This window comes from Prionailurus viverrinus, chromosome E2 (assembly GCF_022837055.1).
Source record: "Prionailurus viverrinus isolate Anna chromosome E2, UM_Priviv_1.0, whole genome shotgun sequence".
Classification (NCBI taxonomy): Eukaryota; Metazoa; Chordata; class Mammalia; order Carnivora; family Felidae; genus Prionailurus; species Prionailurus viverrinus.
In genome coordinates, this window is record NC_062575.1 from 6829063 (window position 1) to 6847316 (window position 18254).

The 18254-nt window shown below is 44.6% G+C and overlaps 1 long non-coding RNA gene across 1 annotated transcript in view; it reads right to left on the minus strand.

Annotated features, from left to right (window-relative positions):
• Positions 1-1334: 1334 nt before the first annotated feature.
• Positions 1335-18254, minus strand: part of LOC125153332 (uncharacterized) — a 93022-nt gene continuing 76102 nt past the window's right edge. Inside the window, exon 3 of the long non-coding RNA XR_007147462.1 lies at positions 1335-1612. This is a non-coding gene — a long non-coding RNA (uncharacterized LOC125153332). The remainder of the gene's footprint in view (positions 1613-18254) is intronic.

Consider the following 18254-nt stretch of genomic DNA (forward strand, 5'->3'; position numbering starts at 1 on the left):
CCTGAAGCTCTTTTTTTTTTTTTAACATTTATTCATTTTTGAGAGTGAGAGAGACAGAGCGTGAGCAGGGGAGGGGCAGAGAGAGAGAGGGAGACACAGAATCCGAAGTAGGCTCCAGGCTCTGAGCTGTCAGCACAGGGCCCGATGCGGGGCTTGAACTCACGGACCGCGATATCATAGCCTGAGCCGAAGCCACCCAGGAGCCCCCCTGAAGCTCTTAAAAATATTTTTTAACGTTCATTTATTTTTGAGAGAGAGAGAGAGAGAGAGAGAGAGAGAGAGAGAGAGAGAGAACATGCCAGTGGGGGAGGGTCAGAGAGAGAGGGAGACACAGAATCCAAAGCAAGCTCCAGTCTCTGAGCTGTCAGCACAGAGCCCCACAGGGGGCTCAAACTCATGAACCATGAGATCAGACCTGAGCCGAAGTCGGATGCTTAACATTGAGCCACCCAAGTGCCCCTACCCTGAAGCTCTTAACCACTGGACTTTGCCAGGCAGCAAATAGGTGTTTAATTCAACACTGGCTTGAAGAATGAAGGACAGGTGGATTAGTGAACAAAAGGCTGAAAGAAATGGGCAGATGTGCACGGACATGAAAGCCAAATAAACAATAAGGGTGGCACGTGCACAAAAGTGCAGTACGGACCAGCGCCGTCTGCTTGATAAGCAGCTTTGGAAATACTCAGGACCAAACAGTCTTCGCGAATATTGCTGTAAATACAAGCTTGCAATCTCGTAGCCAGGCAGACTTAGCCTTGTTTTTCAACTGCAGTTTTATAAGGGTCTCTTGCAGACTTTTTCCCTTTTATAGCCCAAGACAAGAGTGTTTAGGGGACATAATTGGGGGAAGGCACCTGGTCAAGCTGAGACCAGCACCTAGGGAGGGAAGAAGTAGCTTTGAGAGAAACAGAAATGCAGAGGTGCTGAGAAAGGGGATTGTACTGCTAATCCCTCACACTGTGACTTTACCAGCTTCTAATCGCCTAATAGCAGGGCACATAATTGGCAGAAAAGATTGCCCTGCCCTTTACACATATGTCTGCAATTACTTTTCAAACTGGGGTGATAAATGGTGTGATTGGTTTCCCTGTGCAGGCGCGGCTGCTCCTCGGAGACAGGGGGCCTTTCTCCGGGAGCTGTGGCTGGCGCTGTGGGTCACAAGCAGAACAACCCCCTGCGAATGCACATCTTCCAACACTGAGGAATGAATCCCCAGCCCCTTGCTAGGGTCTGACCTCATCTCCCGCCTCCCTCCTCCACCCAGAATGCTTCACACAGGCTTCGCTCCTGGGCTCCATCACCCCCCCGGGCTCGCTCTTGTCCCAGTGCTTACACTTACTACCCCTTCTGCCCCCACCCTCTTGCGCTTTCTTCAGGTCTTGGCTCCCATGTCACCTCCTCAGATAAGCTTTCCATGCACATCCTTACTTAAAATCTCGTTTACTCCCTAGGCTCAAGTCACACCTGTCATTCTCTGTTTAAATTTGTTTACACCGCATACCGTGGTATGATGCCATGTCTTCCTTGTGTCTATTTCCTAACTGGGAAGGAAACTCTGTGCAGGAGGTCTTGGTCCAGATCATCTCTTCTTCCTCAGTGCTCGGAAGGAAGCCTGTGACCAATGAACACGGAACACGTGTCAGTAAAATGAGTGGTTTGCCACTTCCGCCATACTTGGGCGGATGATGGAGCCGACGCTGCAAACGCTTCCCACGCCACCTAATTGGATGTGCGCTTTATGCGCAGGACGGCCACCCAATGGGATGTGTGCTTTATGCGCACAACGGAAGGCCTCTGAGTGGAATCGGAAAGCAAGCATTCTTGAGACCCACAGGCCTGGTTGACATCCCACTTCTGTCATTTAGAAGCCTTGGGCCCCTGGCCCACTCTTGTACCAACCTGAGCCCCAGTTTCATCCTCAATAAATTGGGAATGGAAACAGCTCTCTCACATGATTGCTTCTTGAGTTAAATGAGGCAATGTTCGTACAACACCTCATCCTATACCTGGTGCATAAACAATTATAGCTATTCCATAAATAATACTAGATACTGGTGTTTCTGTTCACATGATGAGGAGAAAAGGGAAGGAAGTATGCAGAGTTGCCAAGAACCTGCTCCGTGCCTGGTAACCTGCTAATTTTGCCTGCATAAACGTATTCCCCCGAGCAATGTTCTGAAATAGGCATGACTGTCCAAGGTTTCTAGATGAGGAAACAGAGGAACCAAATGACCTGCCCCCCACCACCACCCTATTCCTAAGTGACAGATTCAGACCTCAAAGCCAGGTTCTCTGCTTTTTCATCATGCCAGGTTGCTTCTATTAAAAATGAAAACGGATCACAAAAAAACAGAACATGGACACGAGCATAGTCTGAGACTCGGTTTAAATCTTCCCAAGTCCTTCTACATGACAGTGCCCACGGAGAAGGACAGTCTTTGGGCAGGGTTGCCAGAAAAAACACAAGCTGCTCAGTTAAATTTGCATTTCAGATGAGCAACAGGTTAATTTTTTCTTTTGGTTTTCTTGTTTTGTTTCAAGTGGGACTTCGGCACTTGCAACCAAACCATTCCCCAATAGGGCCATACCTCTCTTGTGGTCCATTTTATTTTTTGTCCATGGGAGACATAAAAATCACCCATATTTTTTGAGTTATTGGATGAAGGCATTATTTCCTTTTTAAAATTCCATAATTTCCTCAACTGGTTGCATTTTATTTTAAATTAAAAAATTATATGCTATCGAGAGGCCCATCTTATGGAAAGTATAACATGGTTTAATGTCTTGAAAATATCACTAATTCTAAGTGTCATCAGCTGTGATGGTTACCCTCCAAGCAGTCTGCACACACCATCTGGATTGCACAGGTACGTACATGCGTGCTTTCGCTGAAGGAAAGTGAAAACCCACACCAGGCTGCCTCTGTGGTGTGGATCTCCCAAGGCAAAGGCCAGCCTTCTCAGTGCCTGACAACTGTGGCCCCATCCTAGCCCGGTCAGTGGATTGCTCTGTATACCCCTGTAGTAGGGAAACACTAACAGAGCCCTATTATTTCCAGAACTTTGAAAAATAAGTCCTGAGAATTCCAGATGGAGCAGAGAATTGCTCATCCCAGTCACAGAGGCTTAAGAGTTCCTCTAAAAATATCTGAGCAGCCATGTTTGAAACAACTGTCAAGTCCTTCTCACTTGGCCCCCAGCCCTCACCTGGGCCCCAGCCACTACAGCTCTGCCCAGCTCCTGATTCTTGTGGTCTGGCTTTTATTTCTGTCCTCATGCTGTTGACAGTGCACAGTCAACTGAACTTCACATCACATATTCCAAATTTGAAAAATCTCAACTAACAAGAGAACCAGAGTGTTTTACTCCACTCAACCCACACCATGACCCCTTTACAGATCTTCAAACTGTTACTCTCTTTGAAAAGCACTAGAACCCATTCAGACACCTACATGTTTCACTGGACAAATACAGTGACTTCTCTTAAAGATATGTTATCTATATGCTTCTCATAAAGCCTTTCTGAAGCCTTCTGACTTATGGGAAGGACCACATTCCTCTCCTATGTTGAGCATCACGAGGTCTCATCCTCCCCAACAAATGTTACAAGCTACTTCCTGTCCTGTCAACCACAAGGCAGTGTCCACATGGGTCTGTGGATCTATATGTCGATATTTAAGCCTATAACTTAATGTACCCAGGATCTGTTGTGTGATAGTCCCAGATCTCTAAGTGGTGAGTACCTCCCTCTTTTTCTACAATGCAGTGCTCATAAACAACAAAGTTTTGCTAAAAGAAAAGAGAAGAAAGAAAGAAAAAAGAAAGAAAGAAGAAAGAAATTGAAGGAGGGAAAGAAAAAGAAAGAAAGAAAGAAGGAAAGAAAAAGAAAGAAAGAAAGAAAGAAAGAAAGAAAGAAAGAAAGAAAAGAAAAGAAAAGAAAAGAAAGAGGAAGGGAAGAAAAGGAAAGAAAGAGAGAGGAAGGAAAGGAGAGAGGAAGGAAGGAAGGAAGGAAGGAAGGAAGGAAGGAAGGAAAGAAAATCAGTATTTTTTGCAAATACTTGTACTTCATAATTAGAAATTAAAATTGCCTTCTCTAGCTTTGACCTTCACCTCTCTCTGACCCCAAGCTTGTACCCACTGTATTATTTTCCTATCACTAGTCCAAAACTCAGTAGCTTCAACCAACAGCAAACATTTATTATTATACACAGCTTCTATCAGTCAGGAATTCTGGAGCAGCTTAGCTGGGCAAGTCTGACTTGAAGATCTCTATTGGGGACCAGAGATGGATCAGGACTACAGTCTTCTAAGGCATGACTAGGGTTGGAGAATCTTCTTTCAAAGTGTCTCCTTCATGTGCCTGGCAAATTGGTGCTGATTTTGGCTGAGCGCCCAGTACTTCCTCACCTGGGCCTCTTCACAGGGCTGCTTGGGCTTCCTTAGGTCATGGTGACTGACATTTACCATCTGACCCTTTCCTTGCCTCTCTGCTCTGGTCACCATAGCACCAATCCCATTTTAGTCTCTGGATGCCCCTACAAAGGATGTGTCCACCTGGCTGGACCTTTATCCAGCATGCCTGTTTAAGCTGCCAACATTTTAAATTTCTAAATATCATTATTTACTAGAGTAAATCTCTTAAAATGATGATAGATAGATGATAGATAGATAGATAGATAGATAGATAGATAGATAGAAGAATCATTGAAAGCCATATTGGCATCAGCTTATGAGAAAAAAGATAGGACTGCACTGGTTGACCATAAGCTCAGATGGTCTGAAGTTAAACATGATTTACAAAAACAGACCAAAGAATAGCCACTGCAATTCTAGACTATATTAATAGATGCAGAATATGTTTTCAAAGAAAGTAATGGTCTTCATCAAGACAGTATGGTACTAGCACAAGAACAGACACTCAGATCAATGGAACAGAATAGAGAACCCAGAAATGGACCCATAAACATACAGCCAACTAATCTTTGACAAAACAGGAAAGAATATCCAATGGAGCAAAGACAGTCTCTTCAGCAAGTGGTCCTGGGAAAACTGGACAGCGACATGCAGAAGAATGAACCTGGACTACCTTCTTACACCATAAACAAAAATCAACTCAAAATGGATGAAAGACCTAAATGTAAAACAGGAAGCCATCAAAACCCTCAATGAGAAAGCAGGCAAAAACCTCTTTGATCTTGGCCGCAGCAACTTCTTATGTAACACATCTCTGGAGGCAAGAGAAACAAAAGCAAAAATGAACTACTGGGACCTCATCAAAATTAAAAGCTTCTGCACAGCGAAGGAAACAATCAGCAAAAATAAAAGGCAACTGACAGAATGGGAGAAGATATTCGCAAACAACATATCAGATAAAGGGTTAGTATCCAAAATCTATAAAGAACTTATCAAACTCAACACCCAAAAAACAAATAATCCAGTGAAGAAATGGGCAAAAGACTTGAGGAGACACTCCTCCAAAGAAGACATCCAGATGGACAACCGACACATGAAAAAATGGTCAACGTCACTCATCATCAGGGAAATCCAAATCAAAACCACAATGAGATATCACCCCACACCTGTCAGAATGGCTCACATTAACAACTCGGGCAATAACAGATATCGGCAAGGATGTGGAGAAAGAGGATCTCTTTTGCACTGCTGGTGGGAATGCAAACTGGTGCAGCCACTCTGGAAAGCAATATGGAGGCTCCTCAAAAAACTAAAAATAGAACTACCCTACAACCCAGCAATTGCACCACTAGGTATTTATCCAAAGGATACAGGTATGCTGTTTCGAAGGGACACACGCACCCCAACGTTTATGGCAGTGCTATCAATAATAGCTAAAATATGGAAAGAGCCCAAATGTCCATCGATGGATGAATGGATAAAGAAGATATGGTATATATATACAATGGAGTATTACTCGGCAATCAAAAAGAATGAAATCTTGCCATTTGCAACTACGTGGATGGAACTAGAGGGTATTATGCTAAGTGAAATTAGTCAGTCAGAGAAAGACAAATGTCATATGACTTTACTCATATGAGGACTTAAAGACACAGAACAGATGAACACAAGGGAAGGAAAGCAAAAATAATATAAAAACAAGGAGGGGGACAAAACATAAGAGACTCTTAAATACAGAGAACAAACAGAGGGTTACTGGAGGGGTTGTGGGATGGGGGATGGGGGATGGGCTAAATGGGTAAGCAGCATTAAGGAATCTACTCCTGAAATCATTGTTGCACTATACGCTAACTAATTTGGATGTAAATTAAAACAATAAAATTAAAAAAAAAAAAGAGGAAGAAAGAAATAAAGTGATGATCTTACTGATGACCAAAATGGTTAGGGCAGATTTTTAGGCTCAGAGATGAGGGAGCAGGGGTGAATCCAAACTGAAAGCATAATAAGGATGCCAAGCATTTCACCATCATTGCTATGGTTATAACGTTTGTGATCCGTCCAAAAGTCATGTGTTAAACCTGAATACCCTCCTTAGCAGGAGGTCATCATGATGAGGTCATGATGGTGGATCCCATGAGTGGGATTAGTGTCCTTATAAAAGAAATCCTGCACAGCTCTCTTACCACTTCTAGCATGTGAGGGAGGTCACAACACAGTCTGCAACTGAAAAGGGCCCTCACCCAACCATGCCACAACCCTGATTTCAGACTTATAGAGGTGTGAAGAATACATTTCTATTGTTTCCAAGCCGCTCAGTCTGTGATATTTTGTTACAGCAGCCTGAACAGACTAAGACAATCATTATCTCCTGAACCCTGTTGGCCCTATTTTCTGACCACCTGTCACTTTCCTGGGTCTCCCCTTCCCACATAATCCGCCTCAGATCTCCCATCAATAGCTTCTCACCAGACCCACAGAAGACCCTTCACAGCTTCTTTCATTCTTTCCTTCTTAACACCCCACGAGAGGCCTGCTGCTACTCCAGCAGACCTAAGGAAAATGGCAATGACAATACTGTACTTGGGCGCAGCACTCCACAGTTTACCAAGTGTTTGCATGTCTGCATATTAGCCATTCAAGCAGGTCAGCCTTGCTCCTTGAAGTCCCATGGGAAAGCAACCCATGGTAGGCCCCATGGAGTAAATGAAGGGAGCTATATATGCCTTCCTTAATCCAAGGAAGAGTATCTTAACCCACGTAGTTGTGCAGTGTCACAAACCGAGAAGAACAAGCTCATAGGTTCACCCTACACAGAAGGAAACCATAGCCCAGAAAGCTTCAGTCACGTGGCCATGGTTTCACAGCATGTTGGTGGCAAAGCCTGAACCAGTCATCCAAGTATCGGGACTCCAAGCGCTTACTTACTGGGACTCCTCTGCCCTATCACAGAAACGCCCTGCGCTCCCTCCGGACGAGGTGGAGGATGCGGCAGGACAGTAAAGAAAGTGCTTTCTCCTCTCCTGGCACAGGATCTCAGGTGGTAGCACCCCTTGCAAACTCCCAAGATCTAAATGCAATATGGTTTGCACTCATCAGTCCCCACTGCTCTCCCCATCCCCCTGTGACATGCATTATGGAAAACACAGGCATCAGGGAAAGCAGGAGCTAGAATCAGAAGAATGCACAGGCACCCTTTGCTGCCGTTAGAGGCTTTCTTTTCCATTTCTAATAAACTCTGTTAAAAGCCTGTGCCAGAGAGAGTAAAAAAGTGGGGCACAAGGAACAAAGGCAAACATCTATTTTATTTGTGTGACAAAGGCTCATGGGAGAAGCTGGCTCTGGCATAACAACACAGCTCTTCTCTGCGCTGTTACATGAGCAAGTGAATTCAAAAGAGCTTATGGGAAAAACACAGGGGATTATGTGGAGCCTGAGAAGGTTGAGGGAGCAAAAATCTGACAGGCACCACCAGAGCAGGGGGCCAGCAGGGGTAGCAAGGGGTTTCCAAATGTAAGGAAAGCAAAACACATTCCTCTTAACCTCAGAGAGTCAGGACAGAGGGGAAAAGGGCAAGGGGAGATGGCCAGAGCAAGCAGCTTACTGAAATGACCCTACATTCTTGCCACCCCAGTATAAATTAGAAATGGCTTTATCCTTCCCCACCCCCACAATGCCAAGTGGCAACTTCCCACCTTTTAATACACAGTTACAGAGTTCTGGCAATTGGAGACCAACAGTAAAAACAATAAAAAAATAAAAGGCCTCTTTGACCAACATGGAGAAGAAGAAAGTGGGAAGATCACAGAGACCTGCCTGCTGGATCATTCCAGGGCATCCCCCAAAAAAGACCTCTTAAAGATAGAGGTGTCTGCTTCTAGCCACTCCATTCGCCCACCTCATGTCTGCAGAGAAGACCCCAGGTGGACAGAGCCATGGGAGAGGGCCAAGCCTGAGTTAGGATGAGTAAGTCAGCACTTCTCAAAGTTCAGTGAGCTACTGGGGAATTGAGTCAACATGCAGTTTCAGTGGGTCTTGGGGCAGCAGGGAGCGGAGAGCTGAGGGAGCAGTGCTAGGGCTCTGCATTTCTAGCAGGCTCCCACATGATGTCGATGGTGCTGGTCTACAGATCACACTTGAGTAGCAAGGCCATAAAGCTTCAGTTTTGTCGGTCATAAAAAGGATTCAGTTGATGACGATCCATGATTAATAATGGTTAGCAGCTAAAAGGGGCTAATATGGCTATAATACCATTCTCAGCCTCTCATCTTCAGAAGTAACTAAAACATTGATTCTAAAACTGAGTTGTAACCTGTAAAGCACCCTACACAGGTAATTAATATTCCTGGATGTCCTCAGTTTGTCACCTAGACGCACCTGAAATCCAGAGAAATACACTCTAGAGCAGAAATGGCGGGGGGGGGGGGGGGCACGGGCCACCAGAACGCCCAGATGATGTTCTCTCCCATAATTAGGGCTGGCAGGGAGGAAACTCATTTCTACAACCAGATGTCCAAATCCATTTCTCTTTTTGCCTCTTACTGTAATTGTGATGGCACCAAAATGATTCACTTGCAGGAATTCACCAACTCTCCCCTCTCCTGACTCAGATGGCACTTTCAGGTAACAGAGATGGCAGAACAGGGTGCTGTTGGTGAGAGAGGAAGTGCTGGGCTAGAACAGTAAGAGGTTTCTGCGTGCACGGGGTTTTCAGACACCAGGAGAAAAAATCAGTTTAATCACAGCAGACCTGGATTATATGTGTGGGTAGGGTCCATTGTGACCTCCAGGGCAGTCCCTATGATCAATCATCACCACTCCAAGCCTACTGGAAAATGTTTACGACAGAAAACCATAGCAGCTACTCTGCGGGGTGGCATCTTCTGGTGGAAACCACATTCCTGAGCAGGCCAGCGGGTGCCAGGGAGTTGACGTCCTCAAGAGTAGCCACCAAACACTGACCAAAGACTTCATGACAAAATACTCCAGTTTCCATGCAACTGGGAGGTGTGGCCTCAGAGCTCCAAGAGGATCCCAGTTGCACACAGAGAAAACCAGTTGATTAACACACCCTGAATGACATCCTCCCTTCCCTATTGAATGACTTTCCTAGGTCTGCCATAACAAATTATCATAAACTTGGTGAGTTGAAAACAACAGAAATTAATTCTATCACTGCTCTGGAGTCCAGAAGTCCAAGATGAAGGTGTCAGCAGGGCCTTGCTCTCCCCAGAGACTCTAGGAGAGACTCGGTCCAGCTTCTGGTGCCTGCTGAGATTCCTGGATTTGTGCTCACACTGCCTTCTTCTCTGTGCACACCAAATCTCCCTGTGCCTCCTTCTTATAAGGACTCATGCGATTGCAGTTAAGGCCCACCCAGATGATCCAGGATCATCTGCCCACCTCAAGATCTTTAGCAATCATATCTGCAATGATTCTGCCATATAACTTACCATCACAGCTTCCAGGGATTAGGACATGGAAATCTGTTGGCTCCTTATTTTCAGTTTACCACACCCATCCCTCTTCCCTACCCACCTACTGGAATTCTTAGGATCATTTCCCAAATAAAATTCTTGCACTCACATCCTAGTCTCGGGATCTGCTTCTGTGGAAACCCAAACTAAAGCCCCCTTAATTGGCTGAGAACGTAAAAACAGATTGGAATTTCTCTCTGTGCTTTAGACTTTTAAAAATCCATTCTCATCATGAGACTAGACCACCTGGGACAGGGCTTTATAAGTGTTCTTGCAATGAAAGGGGAGTCCTCCCTCATAGCCAAGTCAGTCCTTCTGATACTCCCATAGATTCTGGTCGCTTCCCCCTCTCAGGATCTAAGGAACCATGTAATCTCCCCATCGCCTTCGTGGTCAGCCTTCCCCTGTCCGTTGTCTCTCTCTCTCTCTCTCTGCTACAGTAATACACTATCCAGGCTTTCCCATCTTAGAAAGATGCTACCTCTGGAGGGGAGGCACATGGACACAGGTGGCTGAGGCTGAATGGGGCCAGCTGATCACTCATGTAGGAAAAATACATCACCCTGTCACTTCTTCACCCTTCAGCTCCAGACAGACTCACCGGCACAGACAAACAAGGGTGGCAGCTCAGAGTTACTCTTGCCTCTCTGAATCCCAGAGTATGACCACAGGAACACCAATGGACTTCTCCATAATTTTATTCCAGTGCCCTAATATTTTCCCAAAAAATATTGTTATATTGGTGACCAACCAAACTTTACTTAGGAGGTAGTTGCCTAGATGGATGTCATAAAAGCCAATGCTCTTGCTAAGCAATGTCTCTGCCTATTGCACAGGTCTTCACATTTTGGGGTGGTATTTGTTCTAATATCTCCATTGTACACATAATAAAGCTGAGTCTTGCAGAGATTACAAAATTAATTTATGGTTCAGCAATTAGGAAGTGATGGAGCAAACATTCTGACCACTACTCCATACACTGCCTCGATTATAACTATAGGATCAGCTCCAGGCTCAGACCATGGTCACCTTGGGGAATTCTGAGAAGTCCAGACTCAGCTGGTCAGAAGCCCTGCTCTGTGCTCTCTGCCACCCTGCCCTCTCATCCCAAGTCACTTCCCAGGGCCTTGGTGGTTCTCTCAGTCGCCTTTAACTGTTTCCTGGAAACTGACACAAAGGTTGAGTGATAGTGACAGGAGCTCAGACCTCTGCCAGAGAAAGAAAAAGGAGGCCTGATTCCAGCAGGGCAGTATCTATGCCCCTCTTGGCGGGAGTCTGAGAGCCAGTACCTTGTTATGCTGGGAGAGTACGCACAGGCCTCTTTAAGCTCATTCATCATTGTTCCAGAAAGTCCACGCTTTGACGTGGTAGCCTTGATGGCATTTTTCCTGCTGCTCGGGCTCCAGCAATCTGGAAAGCAGTGCAATGGGTCATCAGTCCCTCCATCATTAGGGAGAACAGGAGAGATTCTCCTGTGGCCATGGCCTCCCAGTGTGGGTGAGCAAAAGGGCAGGCTGTGGTTTTTTAATGAAAGGGCTGGCTCACGGAAGCCTGTCTTCAAACAGAGGCAGTGAAGAGGAACAGGGTTGCAGCATGGAGCACAGGGAGCATCTTTCTGTTTGGATCTCAGGTGAGTCGGAGATGGGCCGGGGCTGAGCTGTGCATAGAGAGCTTGGTCACTCAGGAGTGAAAAAAGCCACTGGTTACCAGAGATGGCCATCAGAGGTGGGAGTCCACAGCTGCCTGGAAAAAGATCTGCCCATAGGGCAAATGATCTGCTTGGCTGGGAACTCACCGCAGCTATAAGAATAGCACCTAAGCTCTTGAGTTCCCTAACCTGGGCTCCATTTCTGACTTCCCCATGTTTCTACCTGTGACCTCTTAGGCACATGACTTATCTACTCTGACCCCAGATTTCCTCAAAAGCAAAATGGACATGGATAAAGATCCATGTCAGTGGATCTTTGAGGTTAAAATGGGATAAAGTGTATAAAATTCCTGGCACATAGTAAGTCCTCAATAATTCCTGGCTCATAGTAAGTCCTCAGTAAATGGTAGTTGTCATCAGCCTCATCATCAACAAAACATAAGGCTCAATACTAGGGGCCATCACCCGGCCTTAGAGATGGGAAAGATATGCTTGAGTTCTCAATTGGTCCATCATGTCCAAGCAAGGCCTTGGAGGCATGGGAAAGCAAGAAACTTTTATTATAATAGTAAAAATATGAAAAAAAGCACATTTTAATGAGTGTTACATTTATTATCTAACAAATAAACCCCAAAATACCAGTGGCTTAACCAAACTGAAGTTTATTTTTTCTTCGGATAACAGGTCACAGAAGGTGTTCTGGTTGCAGGGCAGCTCTGCATCTTTTACCTGCAGCCGCCATGCTGCCCGGCAAGGGGACATCCAGCTGCTAAAAGGGAAGTGAGTGTGGGAAGGACATGAGAGGTCGTCATCAAGCAGGCCTGGGGGGTGGGTGCAGATCACAGCAGCCCACATTCCATTGCCTAGAACTCAGTCACATGACCCCCTGGAGCTACAGAGAAGCCTGGGAGATATCTGTGTGCTCAGGAGAAAAAGGAAATGAGCTTTGGTGAACACATTGGATGAACACAACTGAACAATTAAAGTGCTTCTTCTCAAGAGGCCAGGTCCATTCTTGGAGACTTTGTCCTCGGGGCTCTGGAGGGATTCTGTGTGGAAAGGCACTGCTGAACCCTTGTGTTCTGGAATTCATTGTAGTCATGTGACTGCTAGCCAATTCCTTCTTCTCTCTTGGCCTGTCTTTAGATTCCAAGTCCACACAGATGGCAGGAAAAATAATGTGGGGCATGTCCTTTCCTGAAGGAGTAGCACAGCCAACATATGACATCAAAGAGAGGTGGGAAATGATGACCTTAGCTTTTCTTAAGGCTGAAGAAATAAAGAGGAATCCAGTGTCAAAGACCAGGTTTTGAGAAACTCTCAAAGGCACGAAGGATCCTCAGTCTTTGCTTTGAGGACTTGAGGTAACATATACCCTCATTATTTTGGGCAAGCTGGCCAAACCAGACTGGCTTTGAGATGACACCACTGCTGGACTCTCAGTTATCTTGACAGCTGGGAAAACATGAATCGATCTTTGAACGATTGATGATGGGTGCCATGTTGCCATAGTTTCAAGCCATAATATGGTTATGGTTTGAACTCCCAGGAACAAGGGTTTTAACTCACTGATATTGTAAAGAGAAAGTATTCAAAATTGTGCCGTGCAATCTAATCATGAGCAATCATCCAAACGACCGGAAGGGCATCCTGATAACCCCATGTGGTCAGTGCCATCCAGGCATTTCACAGATAGTAGCAGAGTCACTCTGGTTATTCTGAAATAACTATGTCTGGTGACCATGTACATGGGGATGCAAAAATAGCCTTGGGAGTGACAATTTTGGTAATCAATACAAAATGTTTTCTCTAAGTTCAACTGAGAACTATTGCACAGACATTGTATCAGGTCTCACTGTGTTTCAGATTTCCCTTCCAAGAAACCAGAAACATTAGTATCCCTGCCTGTATAGATTAGCCTATCATTTAATAAATATTCATTTCCTCTCCCCAGCCTTCATAGGAGGAGTATATTTCTCTGCCCCACTGACACTGAACTTGGTCATATTACTTGCTTTGGCCGATGAAATACAGGTGGAAACCACAGTGCACTACTTTTGAACTTAGGTCTCAAGAGATACTGTGTCATTCCACTCACCCCTCTTAGAGCTTCCAACATCTACCATGAGAAGACCTCCTTCCAGATAGCTTGCCACCCCTTCATCCTGGTCCCAAGAATGAAAATACATGGAGCAGAATCACCTGAGCCAACACCAACCCCAGCTGCCCCACAGCTATGGCCAAGAAATAAATACTTACTGTTATATGCCACAAAGTTTGGGTGTGGCTTGTTATAAGGCATTATGGGTACGACAGCTAACTGATACACTCTCCATATGGCAAGAATATAGCAGAATGGACAACAACTATCATGAGTTTCTTAGAGGTCCTAATATTGGACCAGGTCTTTGAAATAGAGCTCTTGTCAGAGCATTGTCATTGGGCCGAGTATCAAGAAATTGTTCTTCCCACAGACAGTTTTGCATGTGACTCCAACCATCTTCATTTGCCCAGCAATTGGAGTGGGAACTTTGAGTTCATGCTGTTCTTCATTTGGAAAGTTTATCATTTAATATCTCTGAAGCCAGGTTGGCCACACAAATCCTATTTTTGATAGTGCAAATTTCCTCCTTTCCAAGGAAGGCAGAGATAACGACTCCAGCACAGATGGAGGAGATTTCTTCAGGGAAGGAAAGCAGCATTTAGGTTAGTTAAATGCCTTCCCTGGTGAGCCATTGTATTCTTGTTTGGGGTTTCTGGGCCCTCATTTTTGATACAGCAAGACTCTTCAACTGAGATTTATAGCATAAAAACAGTCAACAAGAGCAAATAAATCAATCTGGGAAGCCATCTTGCCCTCCACATAGTACACTTCCTTCTGTTTCCCCCAAGTATTTACCCTTTTCTTACAATCATTATTTATTCCATGAACTCATATTAAAGCACTTTCATGGGCATACTCAGCCAAAGGGTATCACAGTACACATGATGATATAATTGCTACTTTTGTTTAAATATGTGGTTTTATTTATCTATTTAAGAAAGCATCATATCTTTCCATTATGAATAAATGCTTGTGAATATCAGTTTGGGTCCAGTCATGTTCTACATCATGGAGTGCAATGCATAACTAAAAAAATCTGCTTATTGTTGACTCCCCACCCCAAAATTCTAGCTGCGCTCTCTTTCCCATCCTGAGTTTCAGACAAGAGGGAATCTTGGGAATTAGGAAGTTCTACGTGGAATGCTGCCACTTCCCCACCTCCACTGATGCTCTCCTAAATCTGCACTTTTTTCCTAGATAATCTCATCCATCCCCATGGCTTTAAGCATCATCTTTTCACTGCCAACTCTCACATTTAGACCTCTAGCCCAGAAGGCTCCCCTGAGCTCCAAATTCATTAAAAAAAATCAACTGCCTATTTGACACCTCCACTTTGATGGTTTATAGACATTTCAAATATAATATGTCCAAATGGAATTCATGATCCACTCTCCCCCACATCCCACATATAGACACAAAACCTCCAAAACTGATTTTCCTCCAGCCATTGTCAGTAAATAACATTTTCATCTTTTCAGGGACTTAAGTCAAGAGTCTGGGAGTCACCCATGCTTCTCTACCCCCTCAGCCCCTTCAACCAACCTCTTACATACTAAGTCCTATGTTATCTTTTTCAAAACACATGGAGATTCTATCACTTATCTCTACCACTGCCACTAGATCATTATCTCTTCTCTGGACTCTTGCAAACTCTTCTATTTGGCCTTCCTCATTCCATCCTCCATATAATCAGCTAGTAATTTTTTTTAATATAAGTCAAGCCATAATATAGTTCTCAGCAAAACCCTCTAGTGACTTCCTGCTGTAAAAAATTACCACAAACTTAGTGGCTTAAAGCAACACAAATTAATTACCTTATAGCTTTGGAGGTAAGAGGTTTAAATTATCTTATAGGTTAAAATCAAGGTGTAAGCAGGGTTGGTTCCTTCCTGGAGGCTCCAAGGGAGAGTCTGTTCCTTGCCATTTCTAGATTCTAGAGGCACCCTCATGCCTAGACTCATGGCCTTACATTACCTCAGCCTCTGCTTCTGTTTTCCTTCTCTGACTCTGACCCTCTTACCTTCCTCTTATAAGGATCCTTATGATTACATTGTGCCCACCCTGATAACCTAGAATCATCTCTCTATCTCCAGATTCTTGTCTTAATCACTTCTACAAAGTCTCTTATGCCATGTAAAGTAACATACTCACAGGTTCTGGAGGTTAGGACATGGTCAACTTTGGGGGCCACACTTTGTATCCCACTTAGAACAAAATTAAAGTTGTTTCCCTGGCCTACAAGGCCTGATACAATTAGGAGCCTTCCTATCTCTCTGATATCATGCCGTATCACTCTCTCTCTGCTCAGTCAAACCCCACTGGCTTCCTTGCTGTTCCTCAAAAAAGCCAAGCCTGTACCACATGCTTAACCTTCTCCCTAGGAATCTCTCCCATAAATGTCCATGTAGCCCACTCCCACATGTAGTTCATGTCTTTGTCTAAATGCAACTTATAGAAAAGGCTTCTCTGACCAACTGTCTAACACAGACCCCAGACACACACACACACACACACACACACACACACACACACACACACACACACACACACCATTGTCTGTCCCTTATTCAATCTTGTTTTTTTTCTTCTCATCTGCTACAATATACACTTATTTGATTATTTATTCATTATGGGATGCTCCCTTCCAAATGTAAGCTCCATGAGAGTAGGGCCTTTGCCTTTGTTTAAAGGTCTTTACTCCTTGCCTAAGCTGTGTCTGGCACATAGAAAGCATTCACTACATATTTGGTGAACAGATGAATGAAAGAAGAATAAAAAGCCTACTGCACAAGTGAAATGGGTCATACACAAAGGGTTTAGCTAATTATTACTTTTCAAGGAAGATTTAATAGAAAAGAGAACAGTTATAGGGCGCCTGGATGGCTCAGTCAGTTAAGTGTCCGACTCTTGATCTCAGCTCAGGTCACGATCTCACAGTTCCTGAGACCAGGCCCCACCTAGGGCTGTGCACTGACAACACAGAGCCTTCTTGGGATCCTCTCTCCCTCTCCTTCTACCCCTCCCCCCCACTCTCAAATGAACATTTCAAAAGAGAGAGAGAGAGAACAGTTAGGCAAAAATTTTGAGGGATAAACAGAGTTTGAGCAAGTGGAAAAAAACACCTATCAAGCCTTCCCAGATCTAACGCTCCCTGAGAGAATGAGTAAATTGAATTTGTGGACCAAGAAGCCCAATCCTCTCTCACCTTGATGAAGATAACCAAAGGGCACCTTATCTTGAGTCATGTCTACTGCTCAGATGCCTGCTGGTTGACAATTCAGTTCTCTCCAGTTCACCCACACACAGCTGTTTCTCAAGTAAGGCAAGCAAAGGAACACAGGTGTGACTGAAGCAAATATCCACACTTTCTGGAGGATTTGGGGCAATGATGAAATTAACTTTAAGCTGTAACTTGGGAATGCAGAATTGTCTGGTTTTTTTCCATTGTATCATGCATTGAGTCCCCACCTTGTGTGAGGCATGGAGAATGCAATGTTGGCTAGTTCCCCTGAGGGGCCCATGGTTTCATGACCCTATTCATTAGCACACAAAGGGTAAGGTCTCATTCCTCCAGAAAAGGGAGGGGAAAATGAGCAGAGCAATATCAATCACTTACTTTGACTCAGGCCAGTTGGACCTCAGTTAGACTGGGTAACTGAATATGGTCAGTGGATAGTCCTCAGAATAGGAGGTTGTGCCTATATTGATTGCATTGAGACCCTAATTTCCCACGTGTTCTTGATCTAAATCTTTAGTAGAGCCTCTTATTCTCTTGTAACTTGCTTGCCTAATGGGGCCAGAAGCCTGAAGTACTTGAGCAATTCTGTTTCCTCTCTTGGACCCATACCATCACCATAAGAATGTGCCCAGGGTTCACCCAAAGGAGAAATGGGAGAGACACTTGGGAGAAAAAAACTGATCCCAACAAAGATCATCTAGACCAACTAGCCTCAAGCAGAACTTCTAACTGGCCACAGATATATTAGTGAGCTCAACCCAGATCAGCTATACCTGACATGTATCGGCAGCCCCACCCACTTACCAATTATTCATGAGAAGTAGTATGTGATTGTTGTTTAAGCTGCTGAATTTTGGGATGCTTTGCTCCTGGCAACTGCTAACTGATATAGGGTAAAGACAGGTGCTTGTCCCCTGAAGGGTATCAACACAGACAGGGAATGTTTTGTCTCAGAGGATCCATAGTTATGTTGGCCATTGCTAGGCCCACTGGCCATGGATTCACATCTGCAAACTTCTAAACATAAGATGTACTTCCTGCTTGAGTATGATCAGCTCAGACACTAGAGTAGTTCTGCTCCCAATGTGATGTTTGGACCGATCAGTAATATTACTTTAGCCACCTAGAAAAATAAGCCTGGGTCGATGCTGATGGCTTATGAACAGCCCAGGAAAAGAGAACAGAAGTTCCCCCTCCACTCATGAAAACATGAAAGTATACTCCTTGGTAATAAAAGACTGGACATGATGCTCACCAGGCCACCCGCCCCTGTAGACTCAGCGGCCACCCAGAGACCTTGAAGAAGCAACGCTGACAAAAAAACAAGCACAATTTCAAACCATTCCCTCTAAAGTTTTACCAGTGCTTGATGGACACA